Source organism: Panthera leo, chromosome B4 (assembly GCF_018350215.1).
Source record: "Panthera leo isolate Ple1 chromosome B4, P.leo_Ple1_pat1.1, whole genome shotgun sequence".
Lineage (NCBI taxonomy): Eukaryota > Metazoa > Chordata > Mammalia > Carnivora > Felidae > Panthera > Panthera leo.
Genome location: NC_056685.1, coordinates 32,870,635 through 32,891,356, shown reverse-complemented (window position 1 = coordinate 32,891,356; position 20,722 = coordinate 32,870,635). Strand labels below are relative to the sequence as shown.

Sequence of the window (20,722 nt, the reverse complement as noted above, 5' to 3'; positions counted from 1 at the left end):
TGTAAAATCCTCTTTAGATTCTAATTTGAATGCATGATGTTGCTGAATATTATAAATTTGGGAACACACTCTCATTCTTTCCTATTGTTTGCATTGAATCAGGAATATATCCAGTTCTTCTCTAAGGATCATGAAAATTCTAAGTATCAGAGTATGGTACCTAAAAAAATACACAAATGCACTCATAGATTGTATTAAATAGTCATAGGGGTTTTTTTCCCCCTATTTTTTCCTGATAACCCTGATATCAGCACTATGAAGTCGAGTAGGAAGTTAATCAAACAAAGATGGTCTCAGAGGTTAGAAAGGCCAAAAAAATAGAAATATGACTGAAATTATTGAAAATCACAATGTAAAATGAATCTTAATTTTTAAGAACTTTAAATCCTATTGTCAAATTACACAATTCTTTTCGGAATAAAAACGTAATTTTGATGGAATTACAGATTGGCAGAAGTCAATTTTGCCAACCCATTTTGAACTACTTTACATAAGGTCATATTATATTAAATAGCGTCATTTGAAATGAGCTGAAGTATTTGTTAATTGTTATTTGGGTAACTGAAAAACTCCTAAAAATTAATGGCCTTTATAATAATTTGATTATGTGTCCTTGCTATAAAGAGTTACACTTTCTTTTAAATAAATGCTTAAGAGCCATGAACAAAATGCAAGGCAACCTGTAGAATTGGAGAAAATATTTGCAAATCCTGTATCTGATAAGTGGTTAATATCAAAAATATGTAAACAACTCACACTACTCAATAGACAAAAAAGCAAAAACAATGTAATTAAAAAATAGGAAGAAGAGTGCTCACTTCAGTAGCACATATACTAAAATTGAAATGATACAAAGAGGATTAACATGACCCTTGTGCAAATATGACATGCAAATACATCAAGCATTTAATATTTTTAAAAGATGGGTGAAAGAACTGAATAGACATTTTTCCAAAGAAGACATATAAATGACCATCAGGTACATGCAAAGGTGCTCAACATAACTAATCATTAGGGAAGTGCAAATCAAAATCACAATGAGATGTAACTTTCCACCTGTTGGAATGGCTAATATTAAAAAATAAGAAATAACAAATGTTGGCAAGGATATGGAGAAAAGGAAATCCTTGTGCACTGTTGGTAGAAATGTAAATTTATGCAGATAATATGGAAAATAGTACAGAGGTTTCTCAAAAATTTAAAAATAGCACTACCATGTAATCCAACAATTTTACTTTTGAATTTATATGAGGGAAACAAAATCACTATCTTGAAAAGATATTGCCACCCCCATGTTTACTGTAACATTATTTATAATAGCCAAGACATGGAAACAACTTAAGTATCTATCAATGAATGAATGGAAAAAGAAAATGTGATATATAATAAATACATATATAACACATCAATTAATATAATTTTATATAATATATAGTTAATATTGTATATAATATAAATATACATAATACATATATACATATATAGGTATACATGTATATGTATATATAATATGTATAACTCATATATGATGTGTATATATTTAAAAAAAATTTTTTTAACGTTTATTTATTTTTGAGACAGAGAGAGACAGAGCATGAACGGGGGGCGGGGCAGAGAGAGAGGGAGACACAGAATCGGAAACAGGCTCCAGACTCTGAGCCATCAGCCCAGAGCCTGACGCGGGGCTCGAACTCACGGACTGCGAGATTGTGACCTGAGCCGAAGTCGGACACTTAACCGACTGAGCCACCCAGGCGCCCCAATATATTTTATATATAATTAATATAATATATACAATAAAATATCATTTGGCCATGAAAATAAAGGAAATCCTATCGTTTGCAACATGGGTGTACTTGAGGGCATAATGCTATGTGAAATAAGTCTGGCACAGAAAGACAAATACTGCATGATCTAACTTATATGTAGAAACTAAAACTATGAATTTATGGGTACGGAGAACAGGTTGGTGGTTGCCAGAGTAAGGGGGAGGGGATAAGTGAAATGAGTGAAGGAATTAAGTAAGAGATAAACTTCCACTTGTAAAATAAATCATAGGGAGGTAATGTACTGCATGGTGACTATAGGTGCTAAAAGAAGAGTTCTTAAAATTTCTTAAAGAGCTCTTAAAAGTTCTTAAAAGAGAAAATAACCATATGTGGTTATGGATGCTAACTGAACATTGTGGCAATTCTTTCACAACATATACATATATCTAGTCATTGCATTGTGCATCTATAATTAATACAGTGTTATATGTTAATTATATCTTTTTAGAAGAAAGAAAGAAAAAACTTAGGGAAGAAGTGAGATGAGAGATATTAGGATATCAGTGGCAAGAGATATGGAAGGAGAGCATCCAGAGTAGATGAATCAGTACCAGCCAAGACATGTGGGGTTCAGGGAGAGAGAAGAGATCACATTGGGAGGTAGGTTGTAGAGGTGTCAATAGGCTGAAGATACAATGTAGGAATAGACAGAAGAAACTAATGTTCTTTCCTAAGGAAGCTAGACTTTTTCAAAAGGCCAGGTAGAAAAGGTTATGGTTTTCTTTAAATCATTCAACTTCTTTTTGAATGTGAGAATGATCTAAACAAAGCCAATAAGAATAACCATACAATCCTTTCTTCACTTATAAGATATAACTTTGAGACAGAATAATTGATTCCACATATGTGATATAATGGACCAAGAGTAAGTAAAATCGAGTTCTAGCTATGATTACTTAAATAAAGAAAATAAAAGAAAAAACAATATTTGATACGATCTTGGCAATCATGTTTTAATATAAATATGTGGATGAGGATTATAATATAATACACAAAAGTTAAATAGATATATCTTATATTATGATTAATTTCCCTATAATTTATCTAATAATATCACACCTAAACGATGGTCAATTTTTACTGACATATAGGAGTTAAGAATGAGAAAAAATAACACTAAAAGAGACATTACAATAACTTGAAATGTTTTTACAGCTGCCAATACCATTCCACTTCTTCACAAAATTTCTTTTATTTATGTGTTAGGCAATAACCTCAGGAACAATTAGGGAAGTATGTTTCTTTGAGTTGGATAATTAAATGCCAAGAAAACTCACCACTCAATATGTAATTCACTCAAAATCTTGTTGTTTGAAGGAGCCAGTGTTCAAATATAGGATGGATTGAATTCCTAACAACATCTGGCATGAGCAGTGGACTTGGCCCTCACCATAATAGCATTACATTCATGGTCGGAATGACAGCTAAATGGATGGATGGAGCTTGTTTTTAATGGGGCAGATTCATGACTATAGCATAATGAATGAGAGTGTTATAACCTCTGGTCACATACACTGTGGCCTGTTGCTCCTTACAAGCTGTATCAGGGGATAAAGAGTAAATTCTTGTTGTCAGATCTAATGGTGAAAGATTCTGGTTTCTAACTTATTGAGAGAACAAAGTAGAATTTCCATTCCAATAATCTGGTTCAAAACACTTCCTGATCACCCTGGTCAATTTGTTGTGTCACTTAATTAAACCCAAAGCATTGCAAATTGTGTAAGTGAGCAAAAGAAAGACTGTTTCTTCAACCTTGAAAAACAGTCCTTAAGACAAATATCTTATTAAATTAGTTAATTTCTAGAACATGAATTACAGGAAGTTTTCTCTAGAGCTTTTCCATGGGTTAAATATGGATTAAAGTAAACAGCAAACAAAGTCACAATTAAGAGTTAAAAAAGAAATTGAAATGCAAGAGGAAATTAATACAAAATGATAAAAACCATATTTCTCACCACAGATTCTCTCTCTCTCTCTGTTACACACACACACACACACACACACACACACACACAAACACAATATCTGGGAAAGGGGATAGAAAAATAGCTGTATTATTTTAATTTTTCCCTAAGCTTGAAAAGTTAGCTATATAAGTTTTCTGAGTTGAAGGCCTTTGGGTATTGAGAGAAATGCCATTGATTTTTTAGTTTGAAAATGTGTTTTTTTTTTGTTTTGTTTTTAGCATATTCCTTTACACGGATAAATACAAGCTTTAGCAAAGCCTAGAATGAGTGAAAGGAGAACTATAATGGTGTGGCCTTTGTTGGTGGATACTCATCTACTCATCACACTTATATGTATCCAAAATTATTTGTTTACAATAATTAAATGCCCTTGTCACTTACACACTGTCATGATTTAGACTACCCTATGTTTTACAAATCTTTCGTCTTTAAGGAGAATTGTAACAGAGCTCATATTTCCAAACATCTGTAGGTGTCTGCTGTTAATGTACACTGAGTGGATAGTTCTACATTGCCCTGAACTTTTCATTCTCTCAGTATTGAAAACATGATGATCTGCCTCTAGAGAATAGATGTTGCCTGATAAAATGTGTTTATTAAGGAAATGTGCATAAACTATGGGGAGGTAGCACATTTCCAAGGAGACTAGCAGATTAGGATACATGGCTCTACAGCAGAGCCCAGTGTGCGTTCTGTATTTTAAACTTAAAGGTTAAAGGTTAATATGCAAGAGTTTCACTGTTTGGAATAATTCAAGAAACATTATGCAAATTGTATATCAGTTGAAGAATGAACATGAGAGTATTAGCATCCTGCAAGTTTCTCTATAATACATGCTGTGGGAAAATGCTATAGCTAAACACAAACAGAAGGGGGGGGGGCTCTACTGATTATTTTCCAATGAGTTAAAGTTACTCAAAATGTAGATTCAATAAAATGCTTATGAAAAGTAATGGCTACATAGGTGTGGAAACAGCAAAATTGTACCTGTACCTGCTTCATAGTAAACCCAGAGCATCTTAAATTTTTTTTAATGTTTATTTATTTTTGAGAAAGAGAGAGAGAGAGAGAGTGTGTGAGCAGGGGAGGGACAGAGAGGGAATCACAGAATTCGAAGCAGGTTCCAGGCTCTGAGCTGTCAGCACAGAGCCCGACGCGAGGCTTGAACTCACGAACTGTGAGATCATGATCTGAGTCGAAGTCCGACACTCAACCGACTGAGCCACCCAGGTGCCCCTAAAATTTTTAAGGCATTTGATAGTTTATAACATTGGGAAAGCTTTTGTACCTAATGGCATAAAAGGAATTACACACACTTTTTTTTTTAATTTCAAGTTTTTATGTAAATTCTAGTCATTAAACATATATGGTAAAATTGATTTCAGGTGTAGAATTTAGTGATGCATCACTTCCATATAACACCCTGTGCTCTTCATAAGTGTCCACCTTAGTGCCCATCACCCATTTATCCCATCCCCTACCCACTTCGCCTCCATCAACCCTCAGTTCTCTATAGTTAAGTGTCTCTTTTGGCTTGCTTCCCTCTCTGTCTTTCTTTATTCCCCCTTCTCCAATGTTCATCTGTTTTGTTTCTTAAATTCCACATATGAGTGAAATCATATAGTATTTGTCTTCCTCTGACTGACATATTTTGCTTAGCATAATACACTCTAGCTCCAACCACATCATTGTAAATGGGAAAATTTCATTATTTTGGGGGACATACATTTTGAATTTATTTTGGGGTGCGGTGTAAAAAAGTGGTCTAGTTTTCCCAACACCATTTGCTGAAGATACTGTCTTTTTTCCACACACACAGTTTACTAAGATCTTCTTCAATACTTATTCACCAGAATTCAAGTTTTAAATATAACCTTAGTGATTGAAACACCATCAGCACTTCTAATGTGTTCCAAGGTTTTCAGAGCTGTTATTCAAATTACAAATACCATGACATCAATGTAAGTGTTCCACATGAAAGGGAAAGTACTGTTTCATATATATGCAAAATTTTAAGATGAAAGGATAAAAGTAATAGAAATCATAAACTTTTCCAAATTGTTGCTTTCAAATGTAACTTTATATACATAATTTGTGCATGTGTACCAAGGAGCAGGTATTTTGAGATCCATGAAAACCTTTAATATTATGAGTACATAAAGAGACTATTCCTGGCTTTTAGGAAAAATAGGTACTTTCTGGCTAATTATTACCCCATCAGAATATGAAAGAGTATACCAAAGCAATTTTTATTTATTATTCCACCTGCCATTGGTCAATATTCTTAATAAATGTTTCAAAAGTATTATGTGGAAAATATCACTTATTTTAGAAAAAATAAAACAAAGTATGAATAAATATTAACATATTACAATCTTAATGTTAGTTGCATTACAAAAAACAACTATCAGGGCCTTAATTATATTGATTCTAAAAGTCTTTTACCCATAATTATTTAGAAAGCAGAGAACAATTTCAAGCAAACTAGCATGAGTTCACTCCTTGGCAAGTCACGGATAGAAACTACACTAGAGTTGTCACCTGAAGGAAAGAAACATTATTTGCAACAAATAAGGATATCATAGGTAATAACTTCCAAAGCTGTGACTCCTCAAGGAAGGGTAAATGAGTTTGTCATTGTATGTAGAGGTGGGAATAAGGTCATGCATATGCCTTAAGGAAACATACCTATACATACATGTATATGTATATGTATATGTATATGTATATGTATATGTGGCTTATATTCCTTCTTGTGCAAAGATTGTAGTATTAAAATGAGGTAAAGATACAGTTGGTCTCTCTTTGAGTGACTCCATGGTCCATCTGCATAGGCATGAGTTAGAGGTTAAGCTTAAACTGGTCTTGGTGGTGTGGGCCACAATAGCTCTTTGTCCAGGTACTTGTTATTGCCTGAGGTATAGTTTTGGTTTCCATCAGGGGATGCTATGCCCCTGAGTTAAGAGATAAGCTAGAAAGAAAAGCTTAAGGAGAAATGTGAGACAAAAATTGGTGGGTACAAGCAGGTGAACAATAAAGGTCAGGTCTTGGGGTCTAGCAGGTGGCACAATCTTTATAGTTAAATAGTCTTTCAAAGAAATGGTCCAATGGCTCCTCTTTTATGTTGTGCTTTAATTTTTTTTTAATGTTTATTTTTGAGAGAGAGAAAGAGATAGAGAAAGGGAGGCACAAAGAGAAAGGGACACAGAATCTGAAGCAGGCTCCGGGCTCTGAGCTGTCAGCATAGAGCCTGATGTGGGATGCGAACTCAAGAAGTGTGAGATAATGACCTGAGCCAAAGTCTGATGCTTAACCAACTGAGCCACCCACGCGCCCCTATGTTGTGCGTTAAATCAGAAGTACCACTTACTTACTGAATATAGAATTCGTGTCTACATATAATTAACTAGGCCACTCTCAATCAAAAATTTGTTTTTAATTTGGTATTTTGTAGGATACATGGCCCCAAAGAATACATATGCTATTAATTTTTTTGTGCTAGTGATTCTAGAATTGTGAGAACACAGATACACAAAGACATGAAAAGGAAACAATAAAATTTCTGCACCTTTGAATCCAAGTATAGTGTGTTGGTTTCTTTCAGTCTTAATATTTCTGATGTAGATATTTAAAGCCAAATTTCAATGTAACTCTATGTGCTTGGTTAAAAAGCACACATTATTAATTCACTGAAACACTAAAAATACGTTATCTTTTAGAAGACATAACTATAAATCTATTTTTGAAGTAGAACTTTGTAATCTGTTAAAGAAATTATTCTAATACTTGTTAAAACAGTAAGGCAGACTTTATTCAAGACTATTGAGATAGACGTCAAGACTATCACAATAGGGGAAAGAGATGGAACTCAACACCAAATACAGTAAGAACATGTAGAGATTTATGGTCAAGGAGCACATTGGCTGGGAGGGGAATTGGGAGAAGGGTGGTGAATACAAAATGACTAAAAAGAAAAATCAAAGGTAGGGTGAATTCTTGTTAAACTGACCTCACAGAATTCTTACTAAAGTTATGCCAGTGTAGTTGCCTATCACCTGGGGATTGTGGAGGGTCAAGAATTTGATGAAATGTCAATGATTAGATGTCAAAGACGTAAGAATATTCTTTAAACTGACTTAGCAGAATTTTTGCTATAACTGGACTATGAAAGGATAAACATAGAAGCCCAGGGTCTAGGCCTAATTGAAAAGAAGGCCAGAGGAGCCTGACTAAAGTTTGGTTATGGAATCATCACATCTCACAGAAATAAGGAAGTAATACAGTGTATCCCTCGAACCTTCAACAGTAACAGGAAAGCAAGTAAGATTCAATAAGCCTCTGTTAAATGAATAAATAAATGTATGAAATGTCTATGTAGATTTTATTTATTTTTATTTAATATTTAAAAAAATATTTTGTGACATTATTTGATAGTACACACTTATAATAACAATGTAAAATATTGGATCTTTGGACTGATTGATTTTAAAAGGAAGCATATATGGGATAAATCTTCACAGTTTGAAAATCATAGCTCCATTCTTTCACACCTCTTCTTCTTTTACAGACCTAAAATTCTAGAGAAGAAAGAGATAAACACCCTATAAGTAAGTAAATAGATAAATAGAACAAAATTGAATAATTTTCAATGTATTAAAAGAAGTAAAATCTAGTATGTGATAGAGGAAAGCTGGTTAAAGGGAGGGGTGCTAACAGCCCCTTGGAAAACTCAGCCATGCACCATCCTGGGGTGAGTCCTCCAGGCAGAGGGAGAGCACATTCCAAAAGGCCATTCCAAAGGAGAAAGTCCAGTCTGAAGGACATACTTGCCTGTGTGACTCAGTCATAGTTAACAAGGGGGAGGGAATATGGTAAATGTCAAATTAGACAGAGACAGATTTTAGAGAACTTATGAACCATGGTATAAAAAGTTTTAATGCACGTAATTAAAAGAGAAGAGAGATTAACTTAATTCTCCAGGTCAAAGAAATGTTTATGATCCCTGTGAATGAAGACACTCTCATAAAGAAAAATAGAAAGGAATAAAGTATAAGAAAACTAAATGAAAGTGGCAACCAGCAAAGAAGAAAAGTTTTAGAAAATAGGTGGTCCAGTGTATCAAACACCGTCAAGAAGTCAAATAAAATAAACACATAAGATTGTTTTTTGGCTTTGGAAATGTGAAAGACAAAATAGAAAGGTGTATTAATAGACTAGTGTAGTAATTTGCCATAACAAAATATCACAGACTGGGTGGCTTAAAAAACAAGTATTTGTTTTCTCACGGCTCTGGAGGTAGGAATCTGAGATCAGGGTGAAAACAAGTATGGTTTCTCCCGAGGCTTCTCTCTTTGGCTTGCAGACAGCAGCCTTCTATGTTCCTACATGGCCTTTTCTATGTGTGCATGCATCCCTAGTGCCTGTTTCTATATGTTCTAATCTCCTTTTCTTACAAGGACACCAGTCATCTTGGATTAAGGCCCACCTTAACAGGATCATTTTAGCTTAATTATCTGTTTAAAAGTCCCATCACTGAATGTAGTCACATCCTAAGGTACTGGGGGTTAGAGCTTCAATATATAAATTTTGGAGGAAAACAGTTCAGTTCATAACATCTACACAGTCAATTCTCATTATTTACATATCTCATATTCATGAATTCATCTACCAGCAATTTTTTTGTAATCCCAAAGCCAATACTTACTCTGCAGTTAAGATAATTTGTGTATATGTGCAGAGCAGGGGAAAATTTGATTCTCCCCATGCTTATGTTCCCAACTGGGTTCCAACAAAGCAATGCTCAGCCTTTTTGTTTCAGTTTCATACTATAAGCAAGTGTCCTTTTTGTGGTCTATTTAGTTCCACTGTATTCGTGCTTTTTGTTTGTGCTTTTGCTCTTTAAAATGGTCCCTGAGTGAAGTGTTAAAAGTGCTGACTAGTTTTCCTAAGTACAGGAAGATTGTGTATGCCTTACAGGGAAAAAAAAGAGCATATTAGATAAGCTTTGAACAATCCTGAGTTATAGTGTTGGTGGCCATCATTTCAACATTAATGAATCAACAATATATATTAAGTTAGATGTCTTTAAACATAAAACACATAAAACAAGATTATGTATTGATCAGATGGCATAATATTATGGTCAAAAAGCTCACAAAAACCTTATTATATTTCAGTAAGAGCAATGATTTAGTGTTCACATGGTTTGTAGTGGTTTCATAGAACATAATTACTGTGAATAACTCAACTGTATATGCTGAGGGATAAATGCTAATAGAGAAGAAGAGCTGAACTCTCAGGATTCTGGAAAGGATCACTGCTACAAGATTCTCAGAGTAGCAGAGCAAGACAGATCTAGAACACAGGTAGAAGGTTAAGGCATGGTCAAGAGGCTGATCAGCAGTTATATTGAGACAAAGGGCTGCCTCCATGATAAGATACAAATGGGAGTGAAGTTGTAGGCCAGGTTGCGTTGTGACTTTGATAAGCCCTGGAAATTTTGCCTTCATGGGCTTCATAAAAGATGCTAAAAATTGTATTTGATATAATGGTGAAAATACTAACATTAAACTTAAAACCTGTTATTCAACCTAAAATTTTATTTTTTCTTCCAATTTTTAAATAAATTAAAATATTTTAGCAACTTATTTTTTATTTAAAAATTCTTTTTTAAATTGTATTTATTTTTGAGAGAGAGAGAGAGAGAGCATGCATACAAGTGGGGAAGGGACAGAAAGACAAGGAGAGAGAGAATCCCAAACAGGATTACAATGTCAGTGAAGAGCCCATTGTGGGGCTCTGTCTCAAGAACTGTGAGATTATGACCTGAGTCGAAATCAGGTTGGATGCTTAATCAACTGAGCCCCCACCCCAGAGACCCTTAGACACTTCTAAGTCTGGGTTCCGGACACTGTGCCTCATAGTTAAGTTGGTCCTATTTGTAGGTACCAGAGCAGTCAATTGAAAAAAAAATTGCTCAATAGTCTCAATTTTCTTAGTGAAATAGATAATCCCTACTGCAATGAATGAGATTATGAGATGAGTTATGGACAGAAAAAGAGATTCATCTGAATTGATATTTAGAAATACAGGGGTGCCTGGGTGGCTCAGTTGGTTAAGCATCCGACTTCGGCTCAGGTCATGATCTCGCAGTTTGTGAGTTCGGGCCCCATGTCGGGCTCTGTGCTGACAGCTTGGAGCCTGGACCCTGCTTCAGATTCTGTGTCTCCCTCTGTCTCTGACCCTCCACCTGTTCATGCTCTGTCTCTCCCTGTCTCAAAAATAAATAAATGTTAAAAAAAATGTTTAAAAAAAAAAAGAAATACAAGAAAAGAGCTTGACAAGATCCAAATGAGATCCCCATATTTAAGATATTCAGTCTCCACAATCATATGTTGTTGTTGTTGTTGTTGTTTTGTTTTGTTTTGTTTTGTTTTCCAGGTAGCACTTAGAAGCCTTGGGTTTGGAGAGGAAAAGAGAATGATTTATCCAGGGTTAGAGTTTGCAAGAGATATTGTATATGTAAATTCAAGATATCATATCAATGAGGAGAAAATGAATATGTAATGTACTCTGAGATCTAGATTATCAAGGAGAGAGCCATTGCAGAATGAGACTGATAATGTAGGGTAAAGTGTAGTTGTCTGGGCACTTTGTCTAATTTCTCTGTTTTGTGTTTTACAGAAGGTTCGAAGAAATTGAATGGTATACTTTTTTAGTAAAAACTAAATTAAATAAGTTGTAAGATGGTAATCACAGTGATAATGAAAGGATAAGATATCAGTAATAGAGAAATTCCAAAAGACCGAAGTGTAGGTTATTACAATGGAGTGGTTGTGAAGATCATTTACATGGAGGACTTCAGTAGTTATAGATGAGGACATTGGATAGAAATTGTCCTGAAAGCTATATCAGGGCTGGAGAGGACATCCCTACTCCAGGGGCCAAAACAATCAATGCGTATCAATCAATATAAATCAAAACTACAATGAGATATCACCTCCCACCTGTCAGAATGGCTGAAATCAAAAACACAAGTAACAAGTGTTGGCACGAATGTGGAGAAAAAGGAACACTTGTGCGCTGTTGGATGCAAATTGATGCAGCTGCTGTGGAAAAGAGTATGGAGGGTCCTCAAAAAATTTAAAGTAGAATTACCTTATGATCCAGTAATTCCATTACTGGGTATTTACCCAAAGGAAATGACAACTGTAATCTGAAAAGATATGTGTACCTCTATGTTTACTGCAGCATTATTTATAATGGGCAAAATATAGAAGCAACTCAAGGGTCCATCAATAGGTGAATGAATAAAGAATGGCTAATATACAATGGAATATTACCCACAAAAAAAAAGAATGAAATCTTTCCATTTGCAAATACATGGATGTACCTAGAGGGTATAATCTTAAGCAAAATAAGTCAACAAATACCATATGATTTCACTCATTTGTGGGATTTAAGTAACAAAACAAATGAACAAAGAAAAAGAGACAAAGCACACTCAAATACAGAACAAATTGGTGGTTGCCAGAGGGGAGGTAAGTGGGGGATGGACAAAATATATAAAGGGGATTAAACCTACACTCATTTTGATAAGCACTGAGTAATGTACAGAATTGTCAAAACATTTTATTGTAGACCTCAAACTAATATAACACTGTGTGCTAATTATATGTTAATTTAAAAGGGAGTAGAAGAAGAAAATATGAAAACTAGCTATTTAAGATGCTTAAAAGAAAAAAAAATAAGGCAAAAAAGGAGGAAAAACCAGAAAGTAAATAGGTGGCAAGAAAAAAAAAATGCTATGTTAGACAGAAAAACTATAAAGGGGCTGTTTCATTTGGTCTTGCTTTTTCTTTGTATTTTATCCAAAAGTACTAGAAAATAACAGAGTAGTAACAAATATAAAGAAGAAAAGTGACAGTCCTGTGTCTTATATTTGGTCTTGTATTATGTGGAAAGTAGGATAATAAGTAACTTACTTTGGAGAGGGCTGAGGGAAAAAAAAAAAAACATGATCCCCTGGAATAGCAAGTTTCTACTAAGACTAGAAAAGAAAGGATGTGATAAAAAGGTAGAATATAAAGCAATTTTATTGCAATGATCAAAGTATGCAGGTAAGGGCTGACTGGGTGGTTGAGTGAGCTAAGCCTCTGACTCTTGATCTCAGCTCAGGTCTTAATCTCAGTGTTGTTAGTTCAAGCCCTGCATTGGGCTCTGCACTGGGTGTGAAGCATACTTTAAAAAAATGCAGAATGATAAGGGTTGTCTTAACATAAGCAAAGGAAGAATGAGTTTGGGAAAGAATTATAAAGCAAAGTTTTATTCTTCTAACAATGAAGAAAAGAATATTTCCTGGAATTTATATTTTTAATGGTAGTCAAGGATAACAGCAATAAGACGTGGTTTTAACTGTAACTGGAAAACTATGGCATGAAGATATTTTCTGCATACTAATACAGATTTACTGAATGATGTCAATTTATTAATTTTTGTAACCATAGGGATTTAATTTTCTCAGCAAAGCTTAGGCCTATTCATTTATAGGTCATAACATAAGAGACTAAACTCACTAGATTTGCAAAGAAGCACGTATAGATATCAAAAACACTCGCCTGAATCTTTATACAGGCATACCTTGAATACACTGTGGGTTTCATGCCAGACCACTCCAACAAAGTGAATGTCACAATAAAGCAAGTCAAATAAATTTTTTGGGTTTCTCAGTACATAAAAAAGCTATGTTTACATTACAATGTAGTGTATTAAGTGTGAAATACCATTATGTTTTTAAAAAACACAATGTTACATACATTAATTTAAATATGCTTTATTGCTAAAAATTGCTGTCATCTGAGCTTTCAGCAATAGTAATCTATTTTCTGGGGGAGGATCTTCTTGCCTTGATGTTTGTGGTTGCTGACTGATCAGGGTTGCTGAAGATTGAGGTGGTTTAAAATAAAACAACAATAAATTTTCCTGCATCAGTGGAATTTTCACTTCACAAAAGATTTTTTTGTACTCTTTGATGTTGTTTGATAGAATTTTTATCCACAGAACTTATTTCAAAATTAGAATCAATTCTCTCAAGCCCTGACTGTGCTTTAACAAATAAGTTCATGTAATATTATAAATCCTTTTTGTTATTCAATAATCTTCAACAGCATCTTCCCCAGGAGTAATTTTCACCTCAAGAAATCAGTTTCTTTGGGGAAGATAGTAAGTATCGACCTAAGCTTGCCTTATCCCACAGATACAACTAGATAACACTGACATCAGCATAAATAACCCAGGAAATGACCCTAAGACTGGCAGAACAAACTCCACAACTAACAGTAGAGAAGAAGCCATATCCAAGAAAATAGGAAGGGTGGGGATGGTTTGGAGCAAACATGATCATGACTCGGGGCATGGAGAAACTGATTATCACACAGTGGAACCTGCAGAAGGAAGGCAAATACCCATAACACTTGGTTTTGAAAGCAAGAGGTATCAAATTTCTTGAGTTCTTACAACCAATAGGACTTAAAGTCTGGAATTTTAAAAATCAATCTGCTTGGTTCTGGGAGATCCTGGAGAACTTTAGGAAGCTGAGTCCCTGCGCTTAAAGACACAGCACAACAAACAATCCACAAAGTTGAGAAACAGCTGGGACCTACAAGGGAGAGAATTATTTACTCCTCTAAGAGAGTGTCCTAGAAAATCAGGGATCTCACCTACCCCAGGAAAAAGGTGTTGTCAGGAACCATTTCCCTCCCACACCCCAGAGTAAACACAGAGTCACTTGTGGGAAACAGCACAGCACCAACACTCAATACCTAACTTGCATCCACCAAGCCCCATAGCTTCATGCTTCAGTGGATCTGCCCTTTCCAGTCATATTTACATCACTGCCAGTGCTGCATTTCCCTCCCCCAGAGGACTGGTGCAAAGCCCACCAACACCATGTCTACTGACCCACATGTTTGTGGGCCTTAGTTCTCTTGAAGTTGATGACAAGTTTCATTGTGCAAGCACACTAGCACATACCTTATTAAAATACCCCCCACCTCAGCAAGGGACCAAATACTGCCTACACCAAAGGGAGCAGAAAACTGTTCTAAAGGAAAAAGTGGCCAGGACACAACAGCAAGGAACACACAACACACATAGGAGACATTTCCTAAAGTGCCAGGCTCTGGGTAACAGGGGATACTGCACTGCAGGGCATTTCAGGACCTCTTCTTCATAAGGCTATCATCTTCAGGGGCAACTGGGTAGCTCATTGGGTTAAATGTCTGACTTCAGCTCAGGTTATGATCTCACGGTCTGTGAGTTCAAGCCCCACATCAGGCTCTGTGCTGACAGCTCAGAGCCTAGAGCCTGCTTTGGATTCTGTGTCTCCCCCTCTCTCTGCCCCTCTCCCACTCACTATCTGTCTCTCTCTCAAAAATAATAAATAAACATTAAAAAAAAATAAGGCTATCACCTTCAAAAACAGAAGATATAACACCTTTCCTAACACACAAAAATAGACTTAGAGAGTTAGACAAAAAGAAGACACAGAAACATGTCCCAAATAAAAGAACAGGATAAACCACAGGAAGACACTAAAACATAACAGAGTTAAGTAATATGCCTAGCAGAGAATTTAAACTAATGGTCATAAAGAGATACTGGACTTGAGAAAAAAGAAGAGGATATCAGTGAGACCCTTAACAAAGAGATAAAAAAGAATCAATCAAAGATGAAAAACACAAAAAATGGAATTTAAAATACACATGATGAAATAAATAGCCAGCTAGAGGAAACAGAGAAACAAATTAATGACCTGTAAGACAGAGTAATGGAAAATAATCAAGCTGAGCAAGTGTGAGGAAAAAAAATCTACAAAATAAAACCAGACTTAGGGAGCCCAGTAATTCCATCAAGCATAATAACATTTGCATTATAGGGATCCCAGAAGAGACAAAAAAGGGGATAGAAAAATTGTTTGAAGAAATAGTAGCAGAAAACATCCCTAATCTTGGGAAGGAAACAGATATACAGATCCAGAAAACACAGAGAGCCTCCCACACAAATTGAACCAAAGGAGGTCCACACAAAGACACATAGTAATTAAATGGAAAAAAAGTAGTGATAAGGGAAAAAAATTTTAAAGCAGCAAGAAAAAAAGACAGTTACGATAAGGGAAGCACATGAGGCTATCATTGGAGTTTTCAGCAGAAAATTCACAGGCAGAAAGGAGGGTCATGATATACTCAAAGAATTAAAAGTGAAAAAAACTTTAGCGAAGACTACTCTATCCTGGAAGAATAGAAGGAAAAATAAAGAGTTTCTAAGACAAACAAAAAGTAAAGGAGTTTATGACATCTGAACCTACCAAATGAGAAGTAGTAAAGGGGACTCTGTGAGTGGAAAGGAAAGACCATGAGTATGAAAGGTAGGACACAAACAAGTAGTAAACATAACTATGTCTGTAAAAATCAGTCAAGGAATTTACAAAATAAAAAGATGTGATATGAAAGCATACACATAAAACTTGGGGTGGGGAAGGAGTACAGAATGGGTTCAAACTCAAGCAGCTACCAACTTAATACAGATTTCTATATGTATAAAATGGTTTATACAAAACTAATGGTAACCACAAATCAAAACCTAATAATACATAAGAATAGAGGGAAAGGGATCCAAGTATATCAGTAAAGAAACTCAGAAAACCATGAAAGAGGTAAAAAGGATGAGAGAAAAATCCAAAAAACCCCACAAAACAAGTAACAAAATGGCAATACATACATACCTATCAATAACACTGAAATGAAATGTACTAAATGTTCCAATAAACAAATATAGGGTGAGAGAGTGGATAAAACAAACCAGACTCATCTATATAATGCTTACAAGGGACCTATTTAAGACCTAAAGTCACTTACAGATTGAAAGTTAGGGGTTTGAGAAAAATTTATTATACAATGGATGTCAAAAGAAAGCCAGATAGCAATACTTATATGGGACAAAATAGACTTTAAAACAAAGACTAACAAGAGACAAAGAAGGACACTATAAAATAATAAAGGGGACAAGGCAACAAGAGGATATAACAATTGTAAATATTTAAGGTTGCAAAATCAAGCACTCAAATACATAAAACAATTACTAGCAAAAATAAAGGAACTAAACGAAAGTAATGACAATACTAGGGCACTTTAGCACCTTTCATACTTTCACTTATGGTCTTTCCTTCCCACTCAGACAGTCCCCTTTGCTATTTTTGGTATGGTAGGTTTAGTTGTCATGAACTCCTTTGATTTTGTTTGTCTGTGAAACTCTTTATCTCCACTTCTATTTTGAACGGTGGCTCTGCTAGATGGAGTATTCTTGGATGCCGATTTCTCCCTTTTAGCATTTTGAATACATAATGCCATTGTTTTTGGCTTGCAAGGTTTCTGCTGAAAAAAAGAAAAATCCTCTGTTAAACTTATGAAGATTCCCTTGTAAGTTTCTGTCTTCTTTTGTCTTTCTGCTTTAATTTTTTTACCACTATATTTTGCCAATTAAACTACATATTTTGGTGTGGATCGGCTTTTGTTGATTTTGATGAGGGTTCTCTGTAGTTTCTGTATCTGGATGTCTGTTGCCTTCCCCAGATTAGGAAAGTTTTCAGCTATTATTTCTTCAAATAAAATTTCTGCCCCACCCCCCTTTTTCTCTTTTCTTCTTCTGGGACTCCTATGATATGAATGTTATTATGTTTGATGGAGTCACTGAATTCCCTAAGTCTATTCTCATTTTGCATAATCCTTTTTTCCCTCTTCATTGACCTAGCTTACTTTCCATTACTTTGTTTTGACATTAATTCATTCCTCTGCTTCTTCTAGCCTGCTGTTCACTTCATCAAGTATAGTTCTTATTTCATTTTTTAACTGCTATGTAATTCCTTATTTCCGTGTTAAGGGTCTCACTCATGTCTTCCACCCTTTTCTCAAGTCCAGTGAGTATTCCTATGATCATTACTTTACATTCTCTACCTGGTATGATGCTTACATCTGTTTCTCTTAAATCTATGGCCAGGGTCTTGTCCTGTTCTTTCATTTGGGATACATTTCCCTGTCTTCTCATTTTGTCTAAGTCTCTGTGCCTGTTTCTCTGTGTTGGGAAAGTCAGCTAAATCTCCTGTTCTTGAGGGTAATGCCTATGAAAAAAGGGTCCCTGGAGCACCTGGGTGGCTCAGTCAATTAAGTGTCCAATTTTGGCTCAGGTTATGATCTCACAGTTCGTGGGTTCGAGCTCCATGTTGGTCTCTGTGCTCACAGCTCAGAGCCTGGGGCCTGCTTTGAATTCTGTGTCTCCCTCTCTCTCTGCCCCTCCCCCACTGGCACACACACTCTCTCTCTCTCTCTCCCTCTCTCTCTCTCTGTCACAGTCTCTCCCAAAAATAAAAATTAAAAAATTAAAATAAATAAAAATTAAAAAATTAAGAAAAGGTTCTGTAGTCCCTTGCCATGTAGTGTCCCCTGTTCCCCAGGGACTGGTGTTTCTGGGAGTGTTTCCAGTGTGTGTTGTATGTGCTCTGCTCTTTGGTCCTGGCTGCTTTATCCGTCAGGCCAGTCACCTGCGGAGGCTTTCTTTGCCTGTTTTTTGCATTGTTTGGTCTCTGGCCTGAATATGGTGCATTTTAACTAAGTGTGCCCTGGTCTGTTTGTGAAATGAGACCTGTCACCATCATGATCTGAACTGAGGCTCTGCAAAACAGGAGATGGTGTGTGAGCATAGATTTGGGCTTGTCTTCTGAAGTGTGGAGATGTGAGGTTTGATGTAAACAAGGTAGGTAACAAGTGTGGGGTGCTGCACTGTTTCCCACAGGTGGCCCTGTGCTTATGCTGTGCTTATGCAAAGGAGGGAATTTGCACCAGCCACTTCCTTTGTTTTTGGAGGGGCCTTTTTGTAAATTCTGTCTCTCTGGGATGTGCTCCAAAATGAGCCAATAACCTCCCCACTGTGTGCCCCAGGCACCCTTCAGATTGCTATTTCCACACTGCATGTTTGTGGTTTATCAGCCTTCTTTCCAGTATCAATCCTAATTCTTCTGGAGTCCCCTGAGACAAGCACACTGACCTTTAAAACTCCAGGCTTTAAGTCACACTGATTGTAAAATCCCATGAAATTTGGTCCCTCTCACTTCCCAAGCCAATTGCTACGGGTATTCATTTTCCCCATGAGCTTCCCTATGTACTAATCTTTTCTTGCCCTTCTCTACATCAGCTCCCTCCTCACTGCAGAAGCCTTGATCTGTTTCTCTCCCAAACTGTTCACCACACTTCCTACCATTTTCAGTGTGGCCTCTTCTCTACCTTTAGTTGTGGAGTTTGTTTCACCAGTCTTCAGGTCAATTTCTGGGGCATTTAGGATGATATGATATTTATCTAGTTATATTTGTAAAATGAGGTGAGCCTAGGTTTCTCCTACTCCTTTGCCATCTTCCAACCCCAAGGATGTCAGTATTCATATGACACTTTTCTTCAAAATACAATCCAAGTGTCAGGTTGTGCTTTTTTTTTAATGTTTTATTTATTTCTGAAAGACAGAGACAGTGTACGAGAGGGGGAGGGGCGGAGAGACAGAGGGAGACACAGAATCTGAGCTGTCAGCACAGAGCCTGACATGGGGCTCAAACTCATGAACCAGAAGATCATGACCTGAGCCGAAGTCAAACACTTAACTGACTGAGCCACCCAGGTGCTCCCCAGTGTCAGTTTTTATCCTCGGTATTAGTCAGTGCTTTCCTGAGAATCATAACTAACATATATACCTATATATGAGATATATCATATATCACTATATATATATGAGAGAGAGATTATGAGAAATTGGTATTCATAAATATGGAGGATGAGAAATACTTCAGTCTGTCATCTACAAGTTGGAGGCTCGATAGTGGTACTTAGTACAACCCCAAAGCCCTAAGAATCAGGGGATACAGTGGGATAATTCCCAACAAAAAGGAAGGAGAAATTATGATAAGGTGTCTTAGCTTAATCAGTGAAGAAGGAAAAAAAATGGTGTGCAATTTTTTTCCTTTCTCTGCCTTTTGTTCTCTTCAGGCCTTCAACAAATTAGATGATGCCCACTTATATTGATGAGGGAAATTTACTTTGAGTCCACTGATTTAAATACTAATTTTGCCCAAAACATCCTCATAAAAATAGACTTGGAGTAGTGTTTAATACTCTGTGACCAGTCAAGTTGAAAAAATCAATCTTTACACGTCCACCCCTTTGTCACCCATACATATCTCCTTCAACCACATTTAGCTATCTTGCAAACAATCAAAACCACACTAACTCCTTCTCCAGAAGAGGAGGCAAAGTCCTTGAGTGATGTTTACTCTTCTCCTTGATATCCTGTAACTTAAATACTGTAATGTACAATTAACAATACTTAATTTTTTTTTCAAGCAGTTCAATTTCCACATAGTAGTCAAGATCAATTGTCCTAGTCACCACAGTAACTCCCTTCTTTGCCTATTGATTCAGAATAGTGAGGAGACAAAAGTGGCTGAGTGGTATTCTTAACTTTCAATTCAATGAAATCATTGTTGTGTCTCTAGTGGAAACATTATTTCCTCTGGAACTAAGACCTCCAGGCCAACAGCATATAAAGTCATGGGGAAAGGAAGTAAAATTTTGCCAGTGGGTCACTAGGGGTAATAGTGAATGGTTCACTTTCATTTTCACTCCTAGATTCCTGGATCCATGAATTCTGGCTATTGGAGAAAGAGCACCATATATTGAATGCTGATTTAGAATATATACAGCCTTTTGAAGAAATTTATCCCAGCCCTACAAGGTATTGGCACATTTGGTCCAAGTTTCAGCCAATCGAATAAACTATTAGAGCCCTTTTTAACCTCCCAAGCTGCAACATTATATGCAGCATCTCTGCTTA

The 20,722-nt window shown here is 35.9% G+C and overlaps 1 non-coding gene across 1 annotated transcript; it reads left to right on the top strand.

The window, feature by feature from the left end:
- The first annotated feature begins 810 nt into the window (after positions 1 to 810).
- Positions 811 to 917, top strand: LOC122225687. The gene has a single exon (XR_006205301.1). It is a non-coding gene; the product is annotated as a U6 spliceosomal RNA (small nuclear RNA).
- Positions 918 to 20,722: the final 19,805 nt, after the last annotated feature.